The sequence below is a fragment of the Trachymyrmex cornetzi genome, unplaced genomic scaffold, assembly GCF_001594075.2.
Source record: "Trachymyrmex cornetzi isolate Tcor2-1 unplaced genomic scaffold, Tcor1.1 scaffold371, whole genome shotgun sequence".
In the NCBI taxonomy this organism is placed as follows: Eukaryota; Metazoa; Arthropoda; class Insecta; order Hymenoptera; family Formicidae; genus Trachymyrmex; species Trachymyrmex cornetzi.
Genome location: NW_017298440.1, coordinates 158,812 through 185,783, shown reverse-complemented (window position 1 = coordinate 185,783; position 26,972 = coordinate 158,812). Strand labels below are relative to the sequence as shown.

General features: G+C 34.4%; 1 protein-coding gene across 2 annotated transcripts in view; it reads left to right on the top strand.

The window, feature by feature from the left end:
• The window catches only part of IRSp53 (Insulin receptor substrate 53 kDa), a 131,341-nt gene that overhangs the window by 19,336 nt on the left and 85,033 nt on the right, over positions 1-26,972 (top strand). The gene's annotated exons all lie outside the window — the stretch shown is intronic.

Genomic DNA, 26,972 nt, shown 5'->3' with positions numbered 1-26,972 from the left:
TACAGCACACCTTCCTGGTCCCACCACGCATAGCAAGGTCTTATGCCCGTGAATATTCCTCTTCGACGTTGAAGCGGATGGTTGGCCAGGGTCCACCCATGATTTTTTCCGCTTAGGATTATCAAAATAAATCCATTTTTCATCGCCAATCACGATGCGCCACAAAAAACTCTTTTTTCTTTGCCTTTGGCAAACAAAGAAGTCGCAATAGTCAAACGATTCGAAATGGCACTTTCTGACAACTCATGTAGTAGTCATCTCCCTTCCTTATGGATCTTTCCCATGGCATGCAAGCGTTTTGAGACGGCCTTTAGAGTAACATTTAACTGTTCCGACAACTCTAAAAGCGTTTGAGCTGGATTCTCATCAAGCAATTCTTGCAGCTCGACATCTTCAAATTTTTTCAGGCTGACCTGGACGTTCTTTGTCTCTTACATCAAAATCACCGTTTCGGAAGCGTTCAAACCAAACTCTACATGTTCTTTCCGATGGAGTTTCATCACCATAATAAGCGATGCGCTTCAGCTGCGGTTTACTTGAGGTCGAAGTAGTGAAGAAGCACATGTCGGAAAAACAGCTTATCGCGATTCATTTTCAATCGATTGGAAAATCTCTTTGGCGTCGAGAAGTCTAACCTGTGAGGATTGAATCACTTTCAGCGATGTCTAAACTAAAAAAGACATATGACTTCATCGTCGAAACTCGCTAGCGTTGGAGCCAGCATCCTCTAGTAGCGAGCGGCAGGAATTAAGTTCAACAGCTAATACAATTAAAGTAGGAGAAATAGCAGTTTAGAATCTGGATAAAAAATCTTTTACAAAAGGTAATATTTTTTTATCTTTGCTTTAATGGAAATGTATTTATAAAATAATGATAAAAATTTCAATTTTTTATGTAGGTATATTAGGAGTGTGATTTAGATTTGTGGGTTTTGCAAGAGCTGGTACTAATGTTAGCGTTGTCGAAGATATTTCAATCATAGTTACTATTTCTTATTGCTTTAAAGAGGTTCCCGCTTTTGATGAAATATAAGACAAGTCTATAATATACATGCAATACAAATGTTAATAATATCAATAATATCTAAAAAAAATTTTATTGACTTTTACCGTACCAGTTTGAAGATATTTAATTCTAAATTTGTAGAATTTTACATTACAAGATGAAGGTATAACCTTATTCTACAGTTATTCTCTTTTAAATTAAAACGCTTTAAATTAAAACACCGCATATAAGAATTTAAAAATCGTTATAATTATAAAGTAAACACTTAAGGGGATCATAAAGTCCTGTATTACCGACTAAAATACGTACAATTTTTGTATTGCGAATACTCTTTTTCTCTTTCACGGATTCGAAAATCCTTTTCCAGGATTAAAGTATACGCATTAATACGTGACTGTGAATTGGAGTCTACGCTGAGAATGATCAAAAATTTCGAAATCGATATATTTTTTACCATTTCTTAGTGTAACATGGCGTCTCAGCTGTCAAGTCGTGACAACATTTGCTTGATATGAAAGTTTTGCAACCTGTACGTACGAAATAATGATTCACAGTCACGTAATTTGCACGAACATACAACGTCGAGTTCTTAGAATTAGATTTAGACGCTTTATCGCGACGAATTCGTTGTACGAAAATTGACACGTATGTGTGACTGCGTGTATCATAGGCTGCGTGAGATATTGCTGTGGTAGTATAAAAAGACATGTCGATGTGCGGCGCGCGGCGCGACATCTAGTGATTTTTCGGAGTTCGAGCTTTGCTTTAGGATCCCCTTAAGTTTGTATTGTAAAGTTTTATTTAAACTGACCGTACAGTTTACAAGCAATTTATATTCTTTAATGAAAAAATATGGAATATATGTCAAATGGACGATGTGTATATATCAAATGAGCATCTTACAACTTTTTATTTTGTCATTTTGAAAATATTTAGTAACATATAAAATTAACAATAATTATGTATAATGGCATAAGATATTGTTAGTAATCTTTTTATTCCATTAGTTTAATTGTTTTACGTATTATTATGAATAAACTGTATATTGACTATTGACTATAGGAAGTAGCGCGAGAACCTCCTTAATATTACTCCATGATATTTAGTTATTTATTAACAGTACACGCAGTAACCATTGTGTTTATACTAGGGATGCATCGGGTATCTGAAAAATATCCGGTATTATTCGGCACTTTATTAACCGACCGGATAGTCGGATATTTTTAGTATCCGAGAATATATCTGGTTGAAATCTTGGTTTATATCATTAAATTGTTGATTTTTTATTATATAAATGTTTTATAAATATGTATGTATACTCATAATGCTATAATATCTTATATATATATTGTTGCAAAATTACAATTTTTTCTTCTACAGTTTTTTTTTAGAAGATATTGTCCAGTTGGATATCCGGAAAATATCGAATATTCTACTCGAAAAATTGCCTTTCCGGATATCCAACCTTATACCGGATATCCGATGTTACATTCTTTTCGGATATCCGATATCCGGTATCCGGTAATTTTACGATTCAGTGCATCCGTAGTTCACACCATTTAAAAAATGGAAAAAAGGCTTCTTAAAAGAGCATTTTCGACATGTGTCGCTTTTGTTTTTTAATCAGAAGAAAACGGTGACTGAAGGTCATACAATTTTGACAGAAACTTATGCTGAAACGGGTGCTGTTGCCCCATCAATTAAGACATGTGAATATTGGTTTAGGCGATTCAAAAGTGGTGATTTCTTCACAACAATGTTCATATTGCCAACGTTATTAGAGCTGCAATGGGAAGTCTTATCGCACCCCGCGTATTCCCCAGATATTGCTCCCTCTGACTATCACTTGTTCCGGTCGATGCAACATGCTCTAGAGGATACACACTTTCATAATTTCGAAGAAGTGCGAAAATTTGTTGAAAATTGAATCAACTCTTGTCAGAAAACTGGGAAAAGGTTGTAAAGAACGAAGAAAAATATTTTGATTAAGGATTCGTTCATTATCTTGTTTAAATAAATCAGTTTTTTGAAAAAAAAGAACCCTCAAAACTGAATCACACTCCTAATATTTTAAATATTCAAGATGATTGATTCATATAAGGTTTTATTGCAATGTAAAAGATTAGTTGTTCTGTAAATAAAAAAAATTTATGTTTTGTTTTTTTTTTGTAGAATAATTAATATCTACATCCAAATGAAACTTTGCATAAATTATTGCAAACACTTCAAGAACTTATACGAAATAAATTGTAATTTTGTTATTGTGGTTTAAATTTTAGTATTATGATAATAAAAATAATTAATAAAGTAAATAAATTATAATAATGTATTATTTAATAAATATAAAATATTATAAACACATTTTTTCATATGCATGTGATTTATTTAAAATACAGATATTAATACAAAAGTAAAATATAAATATAGATAAATATAAAAGTATGGAAGTATAAAGATTTATTTGTAAAAAAATGAATTTTTGATACATCCTTAAATATGAAACACTTGTTACGATCTACGTCGTCCTCAGGAATGAACTCTTGACACATTTTTAGTCAATATTTTCGTGCGCAAACATTTATGCAGTAGAAACTCGTGTTTTAAGCAACCATTTAATATTAGCACCTGACTGTTTCTCTCCGCTTTTTTTCTGTTTATAATTTCGTGCTTCTCTCTCGGTGCGCAATCCCGTGACAAAGTTCAGCTTGAAAAATTCAAAAACTTCGTTTACACACTTCTGTGAGCACCTTGTATAAAAGTTTCCTACAGGATTCCTCGCGAATCTTTAGATCGATATTTTGATCATTGGCTCGCGAAATCACGCTGGGTTCGAAAAACGAGGGACGAAATGTCTTTCACTCCGTTTCCACGACATATCGGCCTTACGCGATTCCCCCCCTTGTCGCTGGGCCCTAGGTAATAGTTAAAAAGGAGGACACGTGTTAACGATCGGCAGGTCCACGTGGCTTAACGAGGTCGTGCTCGTTATGCATGTTCATTAGAGCGTTCATTACGACCACTTGTCGCCCCTGGACAACCTCGGAATCCTTAACGGTTGAGAGGATTAATTTTTAATATATATATCTCTCTCCCTTTTCTTTTCTAGTTTCCCTCTCCACGAGGAAGCACCCGCGGTGAATTAATCGTTTTTTTTTTCGTTTCTGCCATCGGAGGAAAAAATTCATTAGCATGTCGCAATATGGCGCTATTCGGTGCAATAAGCGGCGCGCGCGATCCCTGATATCTGCGTTTCCTTTCCTTCTTTTTCCCCCTTTTTTAATAAAGTGATTTGCGTCTCTTTCTCTCTTTCTGTCTGATTTACGACTGGCGAGGAAACGTTCTACGTTTGGAGGGAATTAAAACGCGATCGAAATGTGAAGTAAGATTTTTATTGTAATAATAATTTAACATGCACACACATTTTTTAATAACAGTTAAGTTATTATAAGAAAGTTTTATTGTATTTGTACACAAAGAGATTGCTTCTCTTTTTTTTCTTATATAATTATGTAGATATTACAAATTATAAATCACCTTGCGAATTAAAAATATATTAGGAAATATATATATCTCCTCTCTCTCTCTCTCTCTCTCTCTCTCTCTCTCTCTCTCTCTCCTCTCTTCTTCTCTCTCTCTCTCTTCTCTAATATTATATATATCAAGTCTCTTACACGATATGAAAATGATTTTAATTTAAAGGAACTTACGGAGTATCGCGATTTATTAAGGAATGGCCGTAGTTTACCTCGAAACATGCATTAAACATTAACGTATAATCAGAGAGTGGATGCGTGATTTAAATATTTCTTGCATTAATCAAGGCGGCCTATGACGAGATTCATCGACCGTAACAACGTTTTAACAAAACGTCTTCCTAAAGTTTGATTTATTTTAGTGTTGCTATAACTCTCATGATTTACAGCGAATGCTTAGACGCCATAACTTTTGACTTATAATAAATATTACAACGAGCGTTGCATATAATTTGACGCGAATTGACATGAACGAAGTAAAAAAAGGGGAAAGAGAAATGGTCGATTGATCATCGAGAGCATCGTAAATCCTGCAATTGTGCGGTATTCATGTGGGAAACAAATTCGGCAATTTACTATGAAATTATTTATGCTTCGATCTCTCATCCTGAAAAAACGTCGAAGTTTTACGACCGATTCGGGGAAAGGGAAATCCGGCGTGATCGTTTTGATCGCTTTCAATATTATTATTTTAGGTGTCGTTCATATTTTTCATACATTATCAACGTATTCGAATCGAACGTCTATACTCATAAAACACAATAAAAATACAATAAAAACTTTAAATAAAGATGGAGATCCTTGTTTATCGTTTATCTTTAATTTTACTTTGTTATTTATTCAAATTAAATACATATTTTTTGTTTTTCGGCGCGTATTTTTTCAATAAAAATATAAATGTTTATGCTTTTATAAACATGCATATGCATCTAATGCTTTCTATGGAAAATTAAAAACGAAATTTCAGAGTTTTTAGAGACAGATAAATACTCATCAAACTAGGTAAAAAAATTGAATCATTAAAATTTTTTTGTCACAACAAACGATTTCTGTTTTGATGATACAGATTTGCTTGTATTTCCTACACATTTATGTTTTTTTTACATACAAATTGATCGTTCTAATTATTTCACGCATAAAAGCATTAAAATAGTGAATATTTTACCTCTATTAAGCCAACAGGGCCAAGTAAGCAGGATCAATCCGGACCAGTTTAATTTTTTAGTACTCATTTTGTACTAATTTGTACCACCAATAAAAATTTTGTACTCTGTGTCGTTTTGAAAAAAAACGTGGCGCTGCTTAATATTAAGCTAGGACCATATAAAAAAAAGAAAAAAGAAGAAACAAAGGTACAAATAAAAAGAACTGAATTTATACTAATTCGTACCAGCAAGAAAAAATTAATATATTGATCCATTCCCTGAAAAACAACCCCCGATTGAATTTAACTCTGTTACGGTCAAAAGTAAAGTACTTTTCATCATGAACAGAATCAGTCGATATCTCTACAATCGAGAAGGTATAATTTGAAGGTATAACCACCAAAATGTAAAGTTTCAGATTTTGTACCCCCGCCGTTCCTTCGGAAACTACCCCCAACGGCTATTAAGTCCAAGAGTAAAGTACCCTTCGTGATGAACGGAATCAGTCAATACCTCTACAATCGAATGGGTATAATTTGTACCACCAAAATATAAAGTTTCAGATTTTTCCCCCCCCCGCCGGTACAAAATCTATTTCGGCATCTATCAAAGCAATGACTTGCGGCTCGCCATTTTTCGGCATTTATCAAAGCAACGACTCGTGGCTGGTAACTTTTCGGTATCTATTAAAAGTAATGTTCGTGGCAAATTTCACAAATCTATTGATTGAAAACGTATCTATTGTATACTTATTAGAGAGATTTTTTTAAAGATAATTATCCATTCAATGAAAAACATTAGTCAGTATGTATATAAAAAACGTACACAAACTTTATTAGAAATATTTACAATATTCAATATCGGTGATTTTAAATTCGATTGTGAGAGTATCGAGCGATTCGGTTGCACGGAGAGTACATTACTCTTGAGCCCAATAGGGATAATTTTCGAAGGAAGGGCGAGGGTACAAAATCTAAAACTTCACATTTTGGTGGTACAAATTATACCTTCTCGGTTGTAGAGGTATTGACTGATTCTGCTCATCGCGAAGGGTACTCTTGAGCCTAATAGCTGTTGGGGGTAATTTCCGAAGGAACAGTGGGAGTACAAAATCTGAAACTTTATATTTTGGTGGTACAAATTATACTCTCTCGATTGTAGGGATATCGTCTGATTCTGTTCATGGTGAAAGGTACTTTACTTTTGACCGTAATAGAGTTAAGTTTAATTGGGGATTGTTTTTCGAGGAATGGATCAATACATTAATTTGTTCTTGCTGGTACAAATTAGTACAAATTCAGTTCTTTTCGTTTGTACCTTTGTTTCTTCTTTTTTCTTTTTTTTTATGTGGCCCTGCTAGCTTAATATTAAGCTAGCAGCGCCATGTTTTTTTTTTTTCAAAGCAGCACAGAGTACACAATTTTTATTGGTGGTACAAATTAGTACAAAATGAGTACTAAAAAATTAAATTGGTGTCCGGTTTGATTCTACTCATTTGGTCTTGCTGGCTTAATAGAGGTGAATGTTTTACGGAATACATCTTTCATAATATGAATAATATGCTTCCAGCATTACATAAAGATTAAAATATAATTTCAAGTATTTAATTTTTGATGATTTTGTCTTAATACTTTTATATAAATGTTGACAGAAGGAATCAATTTATACAAAAAAAAATGCAAAAAAAATCATTTGTCTCACCAAAACTGAAGACGATCTGTGTTTCTAACATGATTAAACAGAGAATAGTCATTTCATTTTTTTTTTACTTAAATGATAGCCTGGAATGTTTTTCCACTCTTATTAAAATCATTATTATAACAATATTATTGCTAATAATATAATATATTATAGGACCGTATATGTGATAACACAAACTATAGAAATCAAAGCCTTAAACGGTCTAGCTGGATCTTAATGCTTGTATGATTCTTATATTATTGCTCGTTTTCTAATTTATTGACATCTGAGAACATTCTGGATATGAATTTATTCATAATTTTCTGAAAACATAATAGAAACTAAATAAATATTAAACAGCATAAACACATTAATGGGTCATTCTGATAGTACATTTCTAGAAAAGTTAAAATTTGAATTAATATAACACTTTGTTATTGAGGGTTTTTGATGGAATTGCATATTTAAAGGTTTTTTTTTCGTAAAGAATAGTTAGTAAAAAAAGAAAGAAAATATGTCCAAAAAGAAAGTAAACCCTATCCATTTTGCAACAATTCATTTTTCTCCGCTCGCCTCTGGAGTGTAAAAAGGGATATAAAAAGAGCCCTAGATTGACTATTCTCCAGTTAGTTTGTCGACCAGTACCGATTAGACATTTTTCCGTCTGGTGTGAACACTATCTATCCTTTAAGTTCTAAATTATTGTTTAAAACGCGATACGTATTTGACATCGTCATGCATCGATTTTTTCGACTCGTTGCTCACTCGATTTATCGAAAAAACTCGCGCAGAAGGAAAGAGAACTGATCATTGGCGTAAAATATTCTGGTGGAAATCAAACAAGGGGTGGACTGCATAAACGGACCGAACTCGCGGTGCATCTGTCTGCGCGGGCTGCGAGAATATTCGGAGTTATTACATGTCCGAATTGCAAGGTAAATATTTCGCTGGTCGCGGCGCACTCTCGCTCGCATGGGTGTTTTGCATCGGACGCCAGATAAAACGCCTGCGTTGACGAAATCAGGATGTAAATATTGCAATAAAAACCGTGACGCTTCAAAATCGTGATGCGCACGTGACGTGTCGGAATCGATCCCGGGAAACGTCGCGGCGCGGGTGCTTCGGGTGGTGCAACGGAATCACCGTTATCTGTCAAACGTTCCATTATTTGAACGCTCCATTCTGAACGTTACTTAACTGTTAATCAACAATTTTGCTGCGAACAATAGCCAATAACTATAAATCTCGAAGTCGCGATAAGTCCTATCACGTGAAATTATTGACAAGATGGACTCGACAGAATCTGTATTACTTTCTTTCTTGGTGAAAATTTTTCTGTAGAATTTTTCATATAATTTTTTAGAATTTTTAAGTAAATTACAGAATTTTCGAATAATTTTATAACTTTTTAAAAAATCTCAGATTTTTTTTTTAAACAAATTGGAACGCTTTTCAAAAGTCCCGAGAACATCTTTTCTAGAATTCTTCATACATATGTGAATTCTGAGACATATTCTATAAAGTTACAACAAAACTAGCATTTAGGGAAATGTTGGAAAAATTTGAAACAATCAGGGAAATTAGGAAAATGTCAAAAAATTTTGCAAAATTTTCTAAAAAATAAAAATTTTTGGTTTTAAAAAAGTTTAATACGCCTATATCACACACCTACATTTTTGAAATACTACTTATTTATCAATTAAATCTAAACAGTGTCAGTAATATTAATAATCATTTACATTGGTATGTTAATTTCATTAATAGTCAATAATAGTCGTTTAAATTGTTCTCGATGAAATATTCGACGATTTCCAAATTAGGATGAAAATAGGAAAAATTTCAAAATATTAATTATTGAAAACATCAGAAAAAATTATGAAACCTTGTCTGGAAATCAGGAAAACATTATGAAATTTTAGGATGAGGAATTTGTGACAAAGATTTATTCTAACATCTCTATTGTTTATTTTTCGTTCTATAATTTTAATGAAATCTTTTATGAAATCTGAAAATATTTTTAAGATTTTTTTTTCCAGAAATTACCAATCTTAAAATATCTTAGAATATTTCAAAATTCATATGTATAAAAAATTCTAAGAAAAGATGTAGACTTTCTCAGAATTTCTAAAGTGTTCTAATTTGTATAAAAATTCTGAGAAAAATTTATCATTGTGGTATTAGAGATAAAAAAATACTGGAGATCTTCGTTAAACTTTTATCTGATGAAGAAAGGTTGAATTCTCGGAAGGTCAAGTTGTCGAGAATTCGACGCGGTGTAGATAGAGTGTACCATGCAAATTATTTGTCTCTGTTGAATCTCTCGAGTCTCTCTTCTCATCTCCTTCACCAAGGTTTCGATTCAAGGATACTCATAGCGGGGAAATATACTATTTTATGACGGATCAAGCTGAACGAAGATGAATACGTGTAAAGAGAGAGGTAAAGAAAAGAAGTTTGTTACTCTCGGAGAGAGAGAGAGAGAGAGGGGGGGGGGAGAGAAAGAGAGAGAGGTAATGCAAAAGAGAGGAAGAGAAAAAAAAGAAGGGGGGAGGAAACTGAGAGGAGGAATGTAGATTCCATCCACCGCACCCAGGTTGAGATGGTCGCTCATAAATATTCATACGAGATTCCTGAAGCCAGGAAAACATCCATTCCTGTAGAAGCGCACGTGTGCCCGCTCCTTCCCCTCGTGTGCATTCGGTAATTTTACAGCTGGCCAATGGAAAAGCGCCGAGCAACGGCGGGGAAAAATGCTGGCATTACGACTTTTCCGCCCAGATCCTTCGCGGGGTCGCGCTTTGTGAAAACGTAAATTTTCCGACGCGAATTTTTAACGCATTTACGGACCGTTTTTTCTATCTTTTTCTTTCCCACCGCGATCCACCGTGGAAATATAATTTTGCTAAACGTGAGAAAAATCTCGTTTAACCATACATGTCTAAAAATATTGAATTTTACTCGATTCCAGCGCATGCTGCAGCATGCTTGCGCCTTGGAAGTAGTATATAGTAAGTAAAGCATATAAGTAAAGCACCCCCAAAAATTTATGTAAAAACCTACAATATATTCACTAAAGCTTTTTTATTCAGTATGGTACGTACTATCTACTACATAAATGAAGAACAGACTTTCAAAATATGTTTTGTCCAAAATTTCATTTTTTTAGTTATGGAGATGGCGGAGTGTTCAGTGTCAAAAGACTCATATTATAAGGTACTCTGAAATGTACGTTTTTTCAGCAAATAAATTAACGATGAAAAAACGTAGACATTTCGAAGTTATGTTTTTTAACTATAAGAGACAAACAAAATGCATTTATTTAACATTTTTAGCAATTATTTAGCAATTTCGTTTAATATTTCACATTCTACTGATTGACATATTATTTTCTGTAAAGTGCGTAGTTCTCTTATGTGCGTCGTTTTTTTTCTTTCTCGTTTTCTGAAAATTACAAATTTTGGACAAAGTTTGAAACTCTGCTCCTCAAATGTTGAATAGTTTTTTATGAACACTCTGATAGTAAAATTTTATTGAAATTAAGAAACAAGTCATAAGTATTGCGCGTTTAATTTTTACTTCTTATATTCTGGAATGTTGGATTGGTATAGCCAAGGTTGGACATGTGTGGGAGATTGTTTCCTTTCAAAAGAGGACATTTTTCGTTTTAAGATCGCGAACTCTGGAAATTTTAAAGACATGTCGCAAGAAAGACATACTGTTGAATGCCTGGGGATCATGCTTTGACGGTTGGCACGCGCGTAAAAAGATCGCGGGATCGTAATAACTTTACTGCATAGTGAAAACCGCGTAGACCGCGGAGGCGGTGAAAGCGAAAACGCAATAAATCTGACAACGATCGCCTGACGAAGTTTGCCCAGGACAGTCGAGGAATTCTTTCCCGACAGTTAAAAAACATCCTGTTTACGGATACGGCGGGATCCTTATCATCTTTGGGAAAACGCTGCGGATTACGCGCAAATATCCCTCGCCTGTGGGGAAAATTTCGCTTAAATTCTGTGAGACCGTTAATATAATAAATAATATTTAAACGTAGAGCGGCATAATTCGTTGATGAATTATTAATAATATTATCGAAATAATAGGGAAGTCAATTAAATATTAACATTCTGGGTTGTGATAATAAAGTCGTCATTATTGATTATTATTACTTCTATAATAATAAATAATTGATGTATGATACAATAAATTAATTATATATTAATTTTATACAATTTGTGTAACAAGAAAGTATACACATATCATTACGTAAGTAGGTACACTGAAAACAATTGAGAAAAATTTCTTGTTAAAAATAAATTAACTAGAAGATTCTGATCATATCAATCAGACTTCTGATTATCTTAACTAGAATCATAACAAATTCAATCAAAAAATTCTTGTCCATTTTTAACCAGAATTTCAATTTAATGCAACCAGACTCTTTTTTCCAGTGTATTACGTAAAATGATTTCATAATATTTCATAATATTTTTACACGAGAGCGATGAATCACTCCTTCAATCGATTCTACAAAATTCCGAACTGTATAACTGTAGCAACGGTTGGTGAAAGGAGGAATGGTGGATAATCGAGATAATAAAACCTCACATCTCACAGTAGAAAAAGCATAATGGTTGGGCATGAGAGTAACTGTTCATGGACGATCGAGGAAGGTTAATCGAGTAAACCAAAGTGACTGAGAGTGAATCAGAGAGTGAATTTTAAATCATTCATCCCGCTCTCTCTCAGTCGTTTGATCTTAAAGTCATTGTATTTAATTTGCATAGATCTGTTTGAGACTCCAGCAAGCTCTACGTATCGCTGTTATAAACGGATACATTGCATATCTAAGTGTGTACACGGAAAGGATGATTTTGCTAAAGTATCTAAAAATATAGTTAGATATACAGGGTGTCCCGTAAGTTTTTGCCAAGCACTTTTGTGTAGAACGGATTCAACTGAATCAAAAAACTCTGTATCATTTTGCAATTTTCGCAATGGTTAACGAGATATTAATTACTAAAAATCGCTGAATATTGATTTTTAATATTTTTTTACTCAAATATTGTCAACTTTACAGAAAAGCGACAAAAATTGTTAATTTTTTTCTCATAAAGTTCTGAAAATTCTTAGAGTTTTATAAAAAGAAAATTAATGATTTTTATCTCTTGCAGTTTTTTTATAAAATTGATAGTATTTGGGTAAAAAATTATTGAAAACCAATATTCGGCAATTTTTAGTAATTAATATCTTGTTAACTATTGCGAAAATTGCAAAATGGTAGAGGACTTTTCGACTCAGTTTAGCCCGCTCTATCTACACAAGAGCTCTTGGCAAAAACTTACGGGACACACTGTATACATTTGAAAATATAATAATTTAAATCATTAAGATAGTTGTACAAAAAATTCAAATATGATATAAGTAGTGCTGTAAAAAATTTAGATATTTTAGTATACACCTTCAGCATCATAATTATTTTGATTTATAAAATTATTTCCTGTCTATAATTAATTTTTAGATTCAGCAAAATAAGTTTTGCTGAAATTACTTTTAAGATTTTCTTGTTTTAAAATTTAATTGTTTTAATATGCAATTGCTATAGGAATAGGAATTCATTGAGGAAGACTAAGTACAGTCGAAATGTATTAATTCAATTTGTAGAATAGAACAATAAATTGAATTCATTAAGAATTAATTCCTTTAATTTCTCGTTGTAAAGTGTCTTTTTGCTTCAGCAAAATTATTCTTTCTGTACTAAGTGACTTTATATGTATATGTGGTTTAGCTTTCAGCGTAAAGATAACAGACTGTACTGCATATAAAAATGGATTTACATATTTAAACGTATAGTATAGGGTGATTTTTACACAGGAAAGTAAATCACACACATATACGAATTTATTACACATTTACTACGTACTTGGACTTGTAGTACAGTTAAAGAATAAGCGAGGTATTTTCTTCAGGAATGGGACGCGTAATTATAACCAATTGGCTCGCATCTTGCAATCTGATGCTCACGTTTACGGCTTTTCCGTGATAATGACACATAGAAAGTTAATAATTAAAGACGTCCGCTGCTGCTTTCACATGACGGCAATACCTCCCTATCCCCCTCCGCGGCGCGGTCGAGACCGCGGTTTGTAATCGCGCATAAAGCTGTAACGAGATCGTTCACCCCGCAACAAATCGGACGTAACCGACTTCGCTCGCGATGGCTAGCACCAGTTTCCAATCCGGCGATATTGCTCCTCGGTCCGTCGTGTTTCTCTCGTTTCAGTGCGCTGACCAGGCATTCCGATTGATTTCCCAAGTTCTGAAACATTTCGAATGGTCTTAAAAGCAGCGTTTACATGCCTGAATTCTCGCATTCATCGATTCTCGGATCTATGGAATTTGGATTCTCACAGTTTATCGGAAATTCCAATGTTTATTGTGGATTTTTAGAGCCCAGACTGGAGATTATCAATGACCTTGAAAATTTTCAAGTATTTCTAAAACGACGTGGATTCCTAAGTTTTACACAGAATTTTCTGAAAATTTAATTTTAATATAAGTATTTATTTATTGCAAAAAAAAAGATGTCTTTAAAAGTTTTAAGATATTTCGAGCAGTTGTGAAATAATCTTTGCTCGCTTCAGGTTTTAAATCGTTACATCTCCTAGATATAACTCTTAAATATAATAAAAGTTTACAATTTTCATAATACAGCCTTAGTTATAAGTACAAGATACCCCTACAAATTGATGAAAATTATCCAATATCCAATGAGAAATAAAATAAAAAACAGTGTTATTAAAAAACAATATTAATTTTTGTAATGATTTTAATATTGATTTATTTGTTAATTCTTCTTTGATTTTTATCTCCGCCTTTTTCAAGAAAATGCAATTAATTAATTAAGATCTTAATTAATTAATACCATTATACTTATAATCAAGGTTGTATTAAAGCTGCATTAAATTTTTAACCTTCTTTTTTTATTTTTAACATTCTGGGATCTTTTTAAATTAAGAAATAAATCTCAGTGAAATTAGATTGATCATTTGAAAGTTGTATATTTAAAACTGCTGTGCTATTTTGTACCAGATGGTGTAAGAAATGGTGGGATCCTGTTACACTATAGAAAGTACGGCCCTGGATCGAGCCCCGTTTAATCGCAGCTCACCACGAGAAGTAGCCGATCTCCTCTGGAGTGGTCGAGCGAAAGCGACTTTCTCGTCGTTCAGCGCGATCTTTCGCATTCCGTTCTTTACAATTCCGTATCGTTTCTCGCCAAGTCAATAGTTTCCTTCGTGTATTTTTAACGTTGTACTATGAAAAATGCGATCGTTCCAAATTTCGTATTTACATGTATAATACATGAATCAATTAAAGGCTCGTGATGCTCGACATTGCTCGACACTGTTGACTTATCATACCGATAATTAATTTAGTTCAATTTCGAGGGACGACAAATAATTTTATTACACTTGTATGACGTTCTCTCGGAAGATAAAATTGCCGAAATTACCGAAAAATTACCTTTTTTGCTTACAAACTTGGTTCTAACATCTATATCTCGAAATACAGTAATACTCGTCAGAAAATGAATGAGTCGATTAAGAATTTCGTAAATAAGATTGGGACTCGTGATGAGAATCGGGCTTGCGAGACTCGAATATTTCGTTTCGCTGTAATGACCTTATCCCGCGATAAGGAGGAGAATTCGATTGCACTTATTTTGTCGGAAAAGCACGTGGTCTTCCAGGTAGTTTCCGCGAAGTCGCTGGAAACCAGTTGGTCGACTGACCCACCTGGGACCACCTACGACCTTCTGCAACCCAATGACGTATACCGCGGTTGTGCCTTCGCGCTGCAGTTGCACAACCGGTCCCGGTGCAACGCGGTATGAGCACCGCGAGCGAGAGATTACCGTGCTCCTTTCTATTTGCTCTTGGAACACTAGCGAACCACGGGATCTCGAAACCCTCGGGTATCCGGATCCTCAGCATTTTTAGATCTCTTTCTGAACGTGCAATTTCGAAAATCCGTTTTTACGATCGTACGTTACTCTCGAATCCGAATAAGTGACTCTCTAGAGTTTCATTGTTGGTCGAATTGGTTCGGTCTTTCAATTTTATCTGAACGTTCTCCGTTCAATATTATAAGAATATTATAAGAATCTTATCCCAGATATAGCACACTTTATCCGTGGGACATCCCGAGGATGTCTTAGAACGTCTTGAGAACATTTTAGGATATTCTTTGGATATCCCTTGGAACTTTGCTCTGTATGTGACATCTCCCTTCGTATCATTCTCGAAATTTGAATTTTTTCAATGATTCCTGGAGTTGCAAATAGGTTTCGCAAGTCTGTGCTCTCGCTGCGAGCAACTCACATTTCGGATTTTGAATTTTTATAGCCACGGACACACGAACTTGAACGCTCGAAACTTGGGCGAATGCGTATATAAACTTTTTGGTACTTGTAAAGTTTGTATGGCCGCGGTAGAGTCGTTCCCAGATCGTTAAATTCGTAGGTAGTGTAATCTCGACTCGTTGGGAATGCTCCGGGCGGTTGGATGATGCAATTTTCAGGTTATCTCATTGGAAAACCGGGCACGTCGCTGCCGATGCATGCATTTATCTCCGTGAATTTCTGGGTTGTGCGCTATTTATTTATTAAAAATTTCATTTCGATCGCGTACGTGCTTGCGCATCCTTTACAGGAGATAAATAAATGAACGGTTACAGTTTCGACGAGAGGGGTTAGGAGGGGCAAGAGGTGGGCGTGACGGGAAGTAAGATCTTCCCGGGAAACTCAATTTTCCCCGATCTTTGAGCGAGGCTTTCCTTCGGAGCTCTCCTGCTGCTCGCGTAAATCTCCGCGGACTTTTTTTTTTAGAAGGACTTTCTGTTTCTTTTTTTTTTGTTTCTCCCATTGTCGGAAACGAAGAGGGCAACTTCGCTGGGAGAATTTTCCGCTCGATTCGCTCCAAGTGGCCCGTTCGGAGTTTTCCGCTTTCCCCGAATGAATTTTCGCCGCATCGACCTCTGCTCGCGTAAACGCGCGTGAAAATTTAAAGTTTTGAAATCAAAGTTCCCAAGACTACGATGTATTCCTGAGAGACTCTTAAGTCGAGCTCCTATTCTTAAAAAGCTAATAATGAAGGAATTTCTTTTCCTGTCCGTCCACCACGGGAAGGCGGCTTATGCCGGATTCGCGGGAGTCTCACCCCGAGAGAGAGAGAGAGAGAGAGAGAGAGAGAGAGAGAGAGAGAGGGGGGGAGAGAGAGAGCGTTTCTTTTTCTTCTATAAATACATAATCCGCATTTTTCGAAGAGTCTCGTCGCGTCGGCGAAAAATTCTTCGTTTCGTTAGTTACAGCAGCTAATGCGATATTTTACTCGCGGAAGAGCCAATTAATGATAATTACGCGTTATCGCTCTAGCCCGGATTATTCGTGCACGCCGTTCAGTTAACTTTACGTATTGACGCTCGCCCGGAGTCCCCGGGCTTAATTAGGACCAAAACTCATTAAAGCCCGCGAGTGTCTCTAATTTGTCAGGACCCCGTCGGGGAGATGGAGATGCAGAGAGTGCCGAGGAAAGCTTTCGTTTCGTCCCGCAACGAAACGATTAAATGGCGTAGTCTGCCGGTAACGTATGTGCAATTATAAAGGCGCTGCTTGCGGATGACGTTCTTAATGAGTAATTAAGGACTTGTGGCGGACGTGAATGCGTAAGGATTACATCTGTTTTAGGGTAGGGTTCCAATTCCATTCTAGGGAAAGTTTCATTTCTGTTTGATTGATGTTCTCGCGATTGAAGGATTTTAGCTTCAACTTTGCGGGAAATATCAACGGTATTTGTAAGAAAATTTTTCAGGAAAAAGAAACAAAAATATGCAAGTTCTGTTAAATATTAAAACTTTGGCTTTATGAAATTTAATATTCAGCAAAATACAATCTGGATATTCTTAATGGCTGAAGAAAAAAAAACATATATATATATAAAGGAAAGTTTTTTTCAGCCATATATATAAAGGATAGACAAAATAATGTGAGCACTTGAGAAATATAGTATTTACTTGTTTTATTAATAAGAAATTGGCTTACTGCCGAGGGGGTAACCACTCAAAAAATAGATGTACACCTGGATTTCGGACTTCAAGACTTCATCGGACTTCACTGGAATTCATTGAACTTCATCGGAATTCATCGGACTTCGTTTGACTTCATCGGACTTCATCGGAATTCATCGGATTTCACCGGAATTCATCGGATTTCACCGGAATTTATCGGGCTTCATCGGAATTCATGAATTCAGACTTCGCTGGATTTCATCGGACTTCACCGGAATTCATCTGACTTCATCGAAATTCATAGGACTTTCGCCGGAATTCATCGGACTTCACTGGAATTCATTGGACTTCATCGGAATTCATGAATTCATCGGATTTCACTGGAATTCGTCGGATTTCACCGGAATTTATCGGACTTAACCGGACTTCATCGGACTTCTCCGGACTTCACCGGACTTCATCGGACTTCTGACAGAGTGTACACCGGAATTCAAGAGCGGTTACCCCCTCGCTTACTGCCCTACTATTTGTCTTTACAGATTCTATCCTTGTTGAAATAGTGTTATACATGCTCGGATAATGTAGCAATATTATACCATTCTTTTAGTAGAATATCTTCTAATTGCTTAAAAGATATTTAAATTAGACGATTGCATTGGTCAGAAAAGATGTTGAAGTTTTGGAGATTAGAGAGCAATTTTGGAAAATAGAGTGAAAAGAAAATTTCCTTTTCCAATATCATTTATATAAGCAATTGACAGATGTTTTATTAAAAAGGTAATACGACATTCTATCGATATTATTCAAGCGTTGCAAAATAACTCTTATTAATAGAACAAGTAATAAAATGAATAACGTATTTCTCAGGTATTCATAATGTTTTGTCTATCCTCTGTATATATAAAGTGATATGATAAAAACAAAATATTATATATATGTCCCTTATTTCAAAAGTGATATAATTAACTAACAAATTAACTCATTCATAATAATTAAAAAAAGAAATACGTAGTTAGAATTGTGAATAACTTTTGAAGCAATGTATAAACTTGTTCTTGATAGAGGCGACATATATTTTTATAAATAAATGAGCTTTAGATGAAAGAAAGAGACGTGTACCAGATATTTTGTACGCTGCTTTTATATCGAGAAAAGAAAAATGATTCGCGACGACGCGACGCGACGTTGATTCGAAACGAGCGCATTGACCTTTGTTGCACTTCAACCGTATACTTACGCACACACGGAATTGTGTTTGCATAAGATTGCGAAATGGCGCAGGCCGCGCTTACGTGCAATCGCGTGCGCCAAAAATTCGACCGGTTTGACATGTCGGTTTTCCTTGGTGCTAACGGTATATCGGCTGCTATCGCTTCCACCTCCTACAGGTCGTTCCAGGTAAATACACGCGACTTCCCTCTTTTTCTATTTCAGTCGCTTTCCTTCATTTGTCTTCCGGTTTTCTTTTATTACAAACACTCAATATACAATTTTTCCTCCTACGTAAGCTATTTAATCAACTGATTATATTGATCTAGGCCTCGTAACCCGATTTTCACCCCCTCCCCCCTTCAACCTCTTTCCTTTTCCTGTACACGCAATTATACAGATAATACCTGTCTACATGCGGGGTGCGGCACGAGTTCTGGAATTTATAATTATCACGCGTGCGAGAACTGTAAAAAAAGGGCATTTTATATCGAGATGCAGAACATGCTTCCGTTCTATTTAATGAACTGCCAGTAAAAGCATATAATATATGGAAAGAATAATTTTACTGAAGTATTTAAAATTTTAACTACGCTGAAAAGTGTTCTTAATAAAACTAGCAAAAAAAGCTTAATAAGAATGGCATTTTGGTGAGAAACAGAATTTAAAATTACGATACTTAGCAATTCTGTTCGGTTTCATTAAAATGTCATTCTCGTTGGTTTAATTAGAACATTTTTCTCAGTGTAGATACGATCTGAAAATAATTTTGTTAGGCATGTGAAAATAATTACATAGGAATCTCAGGTATGCTGAACAAGGCTGTAATGTTTTGACATTCTAGCAACCAGTTTGCGCTAGAGACCTTCTAATCAGAGTCGCAAAATAACGTCATTAACGGTGCTACTTTTCAGCAAATAGATATAATATGACTGTGTATCATTGCTACATATTCTTGCTGAAGTATCTAAAAATTTAGCTAGATTCATATCTGAAGGTAATTTTGTTGAACTATCTAAATAATTACGTAGTAATCTCAAGCATGATGAGAAATGCTGCAAAGTTTTGATATTCCGGCAAATCAGTTTGAGCATCCTTCATAATTATTTTGATAGTGCAACAAAATTATTTTCAGATCTGTATCTAAATAAATTTTTAGATACTTCAGGAAACTGTTCTTTCCGTGTAGACTAACCACGAGTACTAGACTGAGCTTGTCTCGGGGCTCACAAATAATCATTTTAAAAAAATTGACTAGAAAGTCGAAGATCTATCCAGGCGATTTCCCAGATCTCTCATACAAAACGCAAGGTATCCATTATCGTTAAGTTACTGAAACGTGTGTCGGATGCGTCGTCACGGAAACCACAGCGTCTTGGCTTACGGCTCTTGCAGCCGTTATGTGATAACACCAGGAACAGGAGAGCTCGCTATTATGTCGCGAGCGAATCGCTGTGGTTGAAAGGCGCTTCGGCCATTTTCACTCTCCTGGCCAGAAGCTGGCTGCATTTTTGTACGTTCACTGCGGCAACGTTATTCTCTCTCTCTCTCTTTTCCGCTGCAGTATAGTTAGGCTCTTTCCCCCGTTTAACGGTAACCTCGGTGAATTACGACCACAGGATTCGCTCCTTCGAGAGGATCCTCGTGCAAGATCATCCACCGGTAAATCCACACTCAGGAGGTCACCGGGTCGTCCAGCGAATCCACCTTTATCTCTGTCTCTTCTTCTCTCCATTTCTCTCTATTTCTCTCTCTCTCTCTCTCTCTCTCTCTCTCTCTCTCTCGTTTCTCTCAATGGCGTGATGGAAATAAATGGTTATTAAATTGCGGTAATTGATTATTCTCGAGCAATTGATTAACCGCAGCCGAACATTGAAAAAGGGTCTATACTACCACACATATTTTATTTAGCGTATTGGCATGCAATATTTAGTAAAGCATGCACTATTTAGCGTATTGGCATGCAATATTTAGTAAACCCTATAAGTAAGCACAATAGGAATACAACATAATCCTACAGTATTATATGAATGTATTTACTCTTTTCAATATTCGTATAATATTCTAAGAATATTGTGTTTTATAAAATATTAGATATATATATATCAAATATTTATCATGTCTTCCATCCTGTACAACGAATGCGTGCCCTTTAAAAAGAGAAATTGGTTTTTTCCATCGTTAATTTTCCACAAAATACTAGTTGTAAAAAATGAATTGAATAAACTATTTGTTGAAACAAAGTTTATTAATTTCAACGATTTAGAACAAGTTTCAGAAGTAACGATATTACTCTTCATCAAATATAATAATGATAACGCTTGCTGATAACACTAGTTTACAATTTTTAAATAATTTTTAGTGTAAAAAATAACTTTTATTTTAACTAAATTTTGATTAGAAAAACAAAAATTTTAATTTACCTAATTATAAGAACTTTCTTTTTAATTACATTTTATTATTACGATCAAAATTTTGTTAGAATAATAAAATTTTTATTAGAGAGAGAAAAACAAAATTTGTTCGAAGATCACATATCATAGAAAACATTTCTCTCCAACGTACATTTTGTGAACCCGGAAAATAGGTTTTTGTTGAATAAGTATAGGTGTGGCTATCGAGCAAGACGGAGAGTCCGCACCGCACGCGGATGTTTTAGCGCGGCCACACACACGCGAAATTCATGCAACGCTATCCCGTTAGTCGACATTCATCGGCTTGGACTTCATCTCCGGCTTCCCTGCGTCCTCTCTTTCTCTCTTTCTCCCTTTTTTCTTTCCTGTTCTCTTCGGAGTGGCTGTCTGCCAATAAAAGATGTTAGAGGGGGACCGCGTCCATTTCTCTCGCAGTGCCCAGTTATGCGGATTGTAACGGAATCGGCCGACTAAATTTACCGCGGCCTTATCGATCACGGGGCTCGGACTTTCGGTCCCCGTCGGCCGTCGACGACACTTTTTACTTTGCCGTAAATCCCGAAAAAGCAGATCGAGCCGTCGCGATTTATGGCGGCACACTTGGAGTCATAAGCCGCGTTAGACCGGGAATTTTCGCGCTAAAATAATGAATGGCGATTGCCATAAATATTGGGAGCGGAATAAATGACGTAAAAGCGCGGCCGATGTGAACGGTGAATGAACGGTGAAAAATTAAGTAAATAGCGTGAACGATATGCGCAAATAACCAATAAAACGGTAATAATAATAAGACAAACAATTTAATGAAGTGACAAAAAATAAAGGTGAAAGGTCTTTTACGAGAAAAGAAAAGTCAACACGGTTGACAATAGGACTGTGAAGTTGGCAATCTAAATGCGGATTTTAACAAAATCTACAGTGAGTGCAAAAAGTATTCATACAAGGAAATTTTTTATGAAAAGTCTTATTTATAGAAAATAAACATTAATTAACAATTTTATACAATGAACATATTCTGTTCTAACATAAACAAATAGGCTTCGCATGTATTCTTGATTTTAAAAGCTAAATTTCTCGACTGTACGAATACTTTTTGATCATCTGAACAATTCAATTTTTAATTTTCGCTTATTTTTCAGATGATATATTTTCTCTAATTAATACATATTTTTTTGGTATATATAATTTTAAGAAACATACAGTTTATTTTATTCTTTATGAATAAATTGCTAATTACCTGGCAAGAAATGATCGTCGATTAAACGTCGAATCAACATCAAATTGGTATTGAAATCATCGTATCGATATCGATTCGATATCAATTTGATGACACATTTCTCGCTGGATAATATTTAATTTTTAAAAATAAAGTTTTTTAAAATAATATTTTCTCTGTACGAATGCTTTTTGCGCTCACTGTATATCGCATTGACTGTAACAATTTGTCCATCATTTTTCTATAAATAATAATTTTTTGCCCACCCTGCAAGAAAATTGATAAATAAATAAATAATTTTAATATAAACGTTTGATCCAATGTAATATATTTTTTTAAATTGTATACAGGATTCGATTGTCCACAATTTGTTCGCATTTGTGCATAAATAATTATTTTTACCTTTGACAATGTAAGAATTCCTGTGTGCCTTCACAACGTGTGGGAATTTGGAAAAGAGTACCGAGGAAAATTACGGCGGATTCCAGCGTTTATCCGTATTACGTAACACATCGTCGAGTCGCGGCACGCGTCTTAATGGGCCTTACCAATCTGCATAAGTACGTGCCTACGTGCTCCACGCGCGCACACAGCTCTGATATTCATCTTACGACATATGAGGAGGAGCGGCCGATTTTCTGTCGTTCGTTCACCCCATGTAAACATTCTTTCACGGCGATTTTGCTCCGCGGCTTCCCTACGTTGATCCGTTGTAGGTTGTACAGTTACGTAAGAAAGTGACCGACATTGTCCAGCTGTGGAAATGTCAGAAGCTTTTTCAAAGCGATGACATTCAGCCTGTATTAAATATAATTCCATCATCGTTAAACTTTTAAGTAACGTTATCATTATTTGTGCATTATTACACAGAAAGAAAGGTTTTACGCTAAAGTATCTAAAAATTTAGCTAAATATAGAGATATTTTGAGCATAATTTTATCGGACTATACTACTAAAATGATTATATGTTACTAAAAGTAAGACTGATAATGCATTGGCAGAAATGTTTGATATAAATAACTATAACTAGTTTATAGTCTCTTATGGTTGTTTTAATAAACTAGTTTCAATGTAGATCAATTAAGTTGCTCGCCCAGATAGACTTGTATGATGATCACGATATACACAAATTTTTAATTTACTGAAAATTTAGAACAATTTTATGATCATTTATGACATTATAAAAGCAAAAACATTTATATTAAAGTAAATATAAAATTTAGGTTAATTGAATGATTAAATTTTTTGTTATAGAATTACAAAAACATATGTATGAAATATATCTTTAGATTTATAATATTCTTTTTTCAATATCACTATATGAAATATTTACATCATACATAATTAAATAAAATACATCATATAATGATGCACATTAACAATTATCATGTTATGCTATAGAAACCTTAAATAATTTTTTAATTTTTCTTTATTTTATGCCGCATAAAGTAAGATAAATATACTGTAAAATTTGGGTAAACAGATGTTGATCTTGATGCACTGAATCTTGTTAAAAGAATTTGTAATCCTGATATGATGTCATAAAAAACATAAATGATTTGTAAACTTGTATTTATTTCATGCCACATAAAGTAAGATAAATATACTGTAAAATTTGGGTAAACAAATGTCGATTTCGATGTACCGAATTTTGTAGAAAGGATTCATAATCCTAATGTGATGTCATAGTAAGCATAAATGATTTGTAAATTTTTTCTTATTTTACGCCGCATGAAGTAAGACACTAATTTTTACCAACATGAGAAAATGCGGTACTAAAAAATTCTGAAAAAAATCTAAAAAAATTCTCACAATTCTATAAGAAGAAAATAAACAATTTTTGTCTCTTGCTATTTTTTTGTAACGTTAATAGTACTCGAGTAAGAAATTATTGAAGATCAATATTCGGCGATTTTTAATAATTAATATCTTGTTAACTATTGCGAAAATTATAAAATAGTAGAGGACTTTTCGTCTCACAATCAGTTTAGTCCGCTCTACCTGCTTACGCGCGTTGTCAGGAGTTATTAGACACCCTGTATATACATTGTGCATCATTATATAATGTATTTCATTTAATTATATATGATGTGATATCGAAAAAAGAATATTATAAATCTGAAGATATATTTTCATACATATGTTTTTGTAATTCTATAACAAAAAATTTAATCATTCAAATAACCTAAATTTTATATTTACTTTAATATAAACGTTTTTGGTTTTATAATGTCATAAATGATCATAAAATTGTTCTAAATTTTCAGTAAATTAATTTGTGCATATCGTGATCATTATACAAGTCTATCTGGGTAGCTATTATTATATACGTAAATCATTAAAACTTCCATATTTTTTAATTAAAAAATTGTGTTTGAATCAAAATTTGATTATTCTAAGCAAATTTTGGAACACAATTTTTTAATTGAAAAATAAAAATTTTTTATTAATTAATGTAAAAATTGTGTTATTTTAATCAAAATTTGATTATTCTAATTTAATTTAAAAATAGGATAGTTTTTGTAATTCACATAACATGATTGTTATTCATACCAAATATATTTTTCTCAGTGTAGCTATTAAATGTTGAGTGAAATAATTTCAATCAAACATTCGGTTAATATAACCTTTATAAAAATAATTTTAGCTTTCCGAAAATATTAAATATTTTCAAACGATATTGGTATAATTACATTATTATATTCGGTATACTTACACTAAGTAAATATTTAGAAAAGTTAAATTAATTTGGTTATATTAATCGGACGTTTGATTGAAATTATTTCACTCAACGTTTGATAGCTATTATTATTAGATTCTTTTTTCAGTGTATTATCTAAGTATTTCAATAATGATTGGGTACCTATGTGTAATTAAATTACACATAGGGCGCGGTTGGATATGAATTGAAGCACGTTGATCTCGCGTGATTCAGCAAATTGTTTTCGCGAACCGTTAATAAAGCCGCGCGCGGGTCGCAGTTCGAAGAATACCGTTGCTTCGAGCAACAATTTACGGATTTTCGAGCGGCAGGAAATGCACAGGAGATAATTGGCGCGCTATCGAATCCACGACGGGCGTCGTTACCTTCCGACGCACCTGACGCGACGATTCTCCGCCTCTTGCCCCGCTTCGCCGCGCCGCCGAGAGCCGGGGGCAACGTGAAGGTCGGGGGTGAGGCCGAGTTTAATTTAGCCGTCACGCTCTTACTTGGGATCGATACATCGTAACCGCATCAGCGGAGTTACGCCTCGTGAGTGCCACCTTAACTTCGACGGCGACGCGGCTCGGCGGCTCGGCGCCTGCCGAAAGGAAAGGAAACCCCAAACCAGATCCCGCTTCCGGAACGACGCCCGGTGACGCCGCGCCGCGCGCTACCACGGAAATCGCCTCGGGGGATCGACGAACCGGTCCCTTGGGCATTCTTCCGCGTTTTGGGAAAACATTGATCTTAACTCAGAGTTGACTTAACCGAGATTTTGGGATTTATCTTCTCGGGACGTTGCGTGTGGAACTGGAGATTAGAACGTGCGAAAAATCGGAGATTTGTAAACATTTATTAATATCTCCAATAATCTACATTTTATATCTATTTTTCTTCTAACCCTCCAAAACTGACGGTGGATATATTGAACTCACTCAATAATAAATCTCTTTGTAAAAAATGTCAAACAATTCAATTTTCTTTAGGCTATAAATTTGAATTATACTTCTATCTTTTTTATATTGAAATATATTTACTATTCATTCTTTTTTACACGAGTTATGTCAAACTGATTCTTTAAAATTAATTAGTATCTTTTAATTAACTAATGGGTCTTACAGTTAATAACTGTGTTACAAATTTTGGGATCAGTTCCGAAGAGCTAATTTAAAATCTTTAGTAATTAAAATTTTTTAATATTTTTGCAAAACAGTATTAATTATAATTCATTATATATTTAATTATTATATTAATTACGATTTGAATAATCTTCTATTCTGAAACCATATATCTTGAATCCTCGATTCTCCGAATCATTAGATTCTGCATCTCAACAACAAAGTTTCACAAACCTAACACGGCAAGTTTGATAGCCAATTTATACTATCGGTCGTCTACTAAACAATTTCTGCATTTACTATCGCAACAAAGTATATTATATAACTTCAGTTGATAAAGTCGAACGTATCAATTCTAACTGCATTTCTCGCTATTAATTTACGTTATTACCTTCAATTATCTATCAGCAAATAATTCATGCATTTTCTAACACAATACAATATTTCTATCGTTAACTGCGTTCAGCAGACAAAGCAGCTCAGTGAGCACTCAGTGATTTTTTCATATAATTGATTTTTTGCTTTTTAGATTCTTCGCTGAATCTAACAAGTGTAGAAATCAATTATTAATAAAAAATCACTGAATGCTCACTGAGCTGCTTTCTCTGCTGAACGCAATGGCGAAAGCATCAAGATAGAAGACGCGTGATAACAGCCTGTCGAATTGTTTCAAAATACAAGAGATAGTCGGTTTAATTCATTTATCTTATAATATTTTAAATATTTTGTGACGGAACAAACGTATATCACAACATTAAGAAAAAAGTTTTATTCTATGAATCAAAATTTTACTGAAACAACAAAAATTTGATTGAAATGCACCGAAAAAAGAACTAATTTTATGTGAACTGAATTGTTTAGTTGGGAAGGGGGGGGGGGG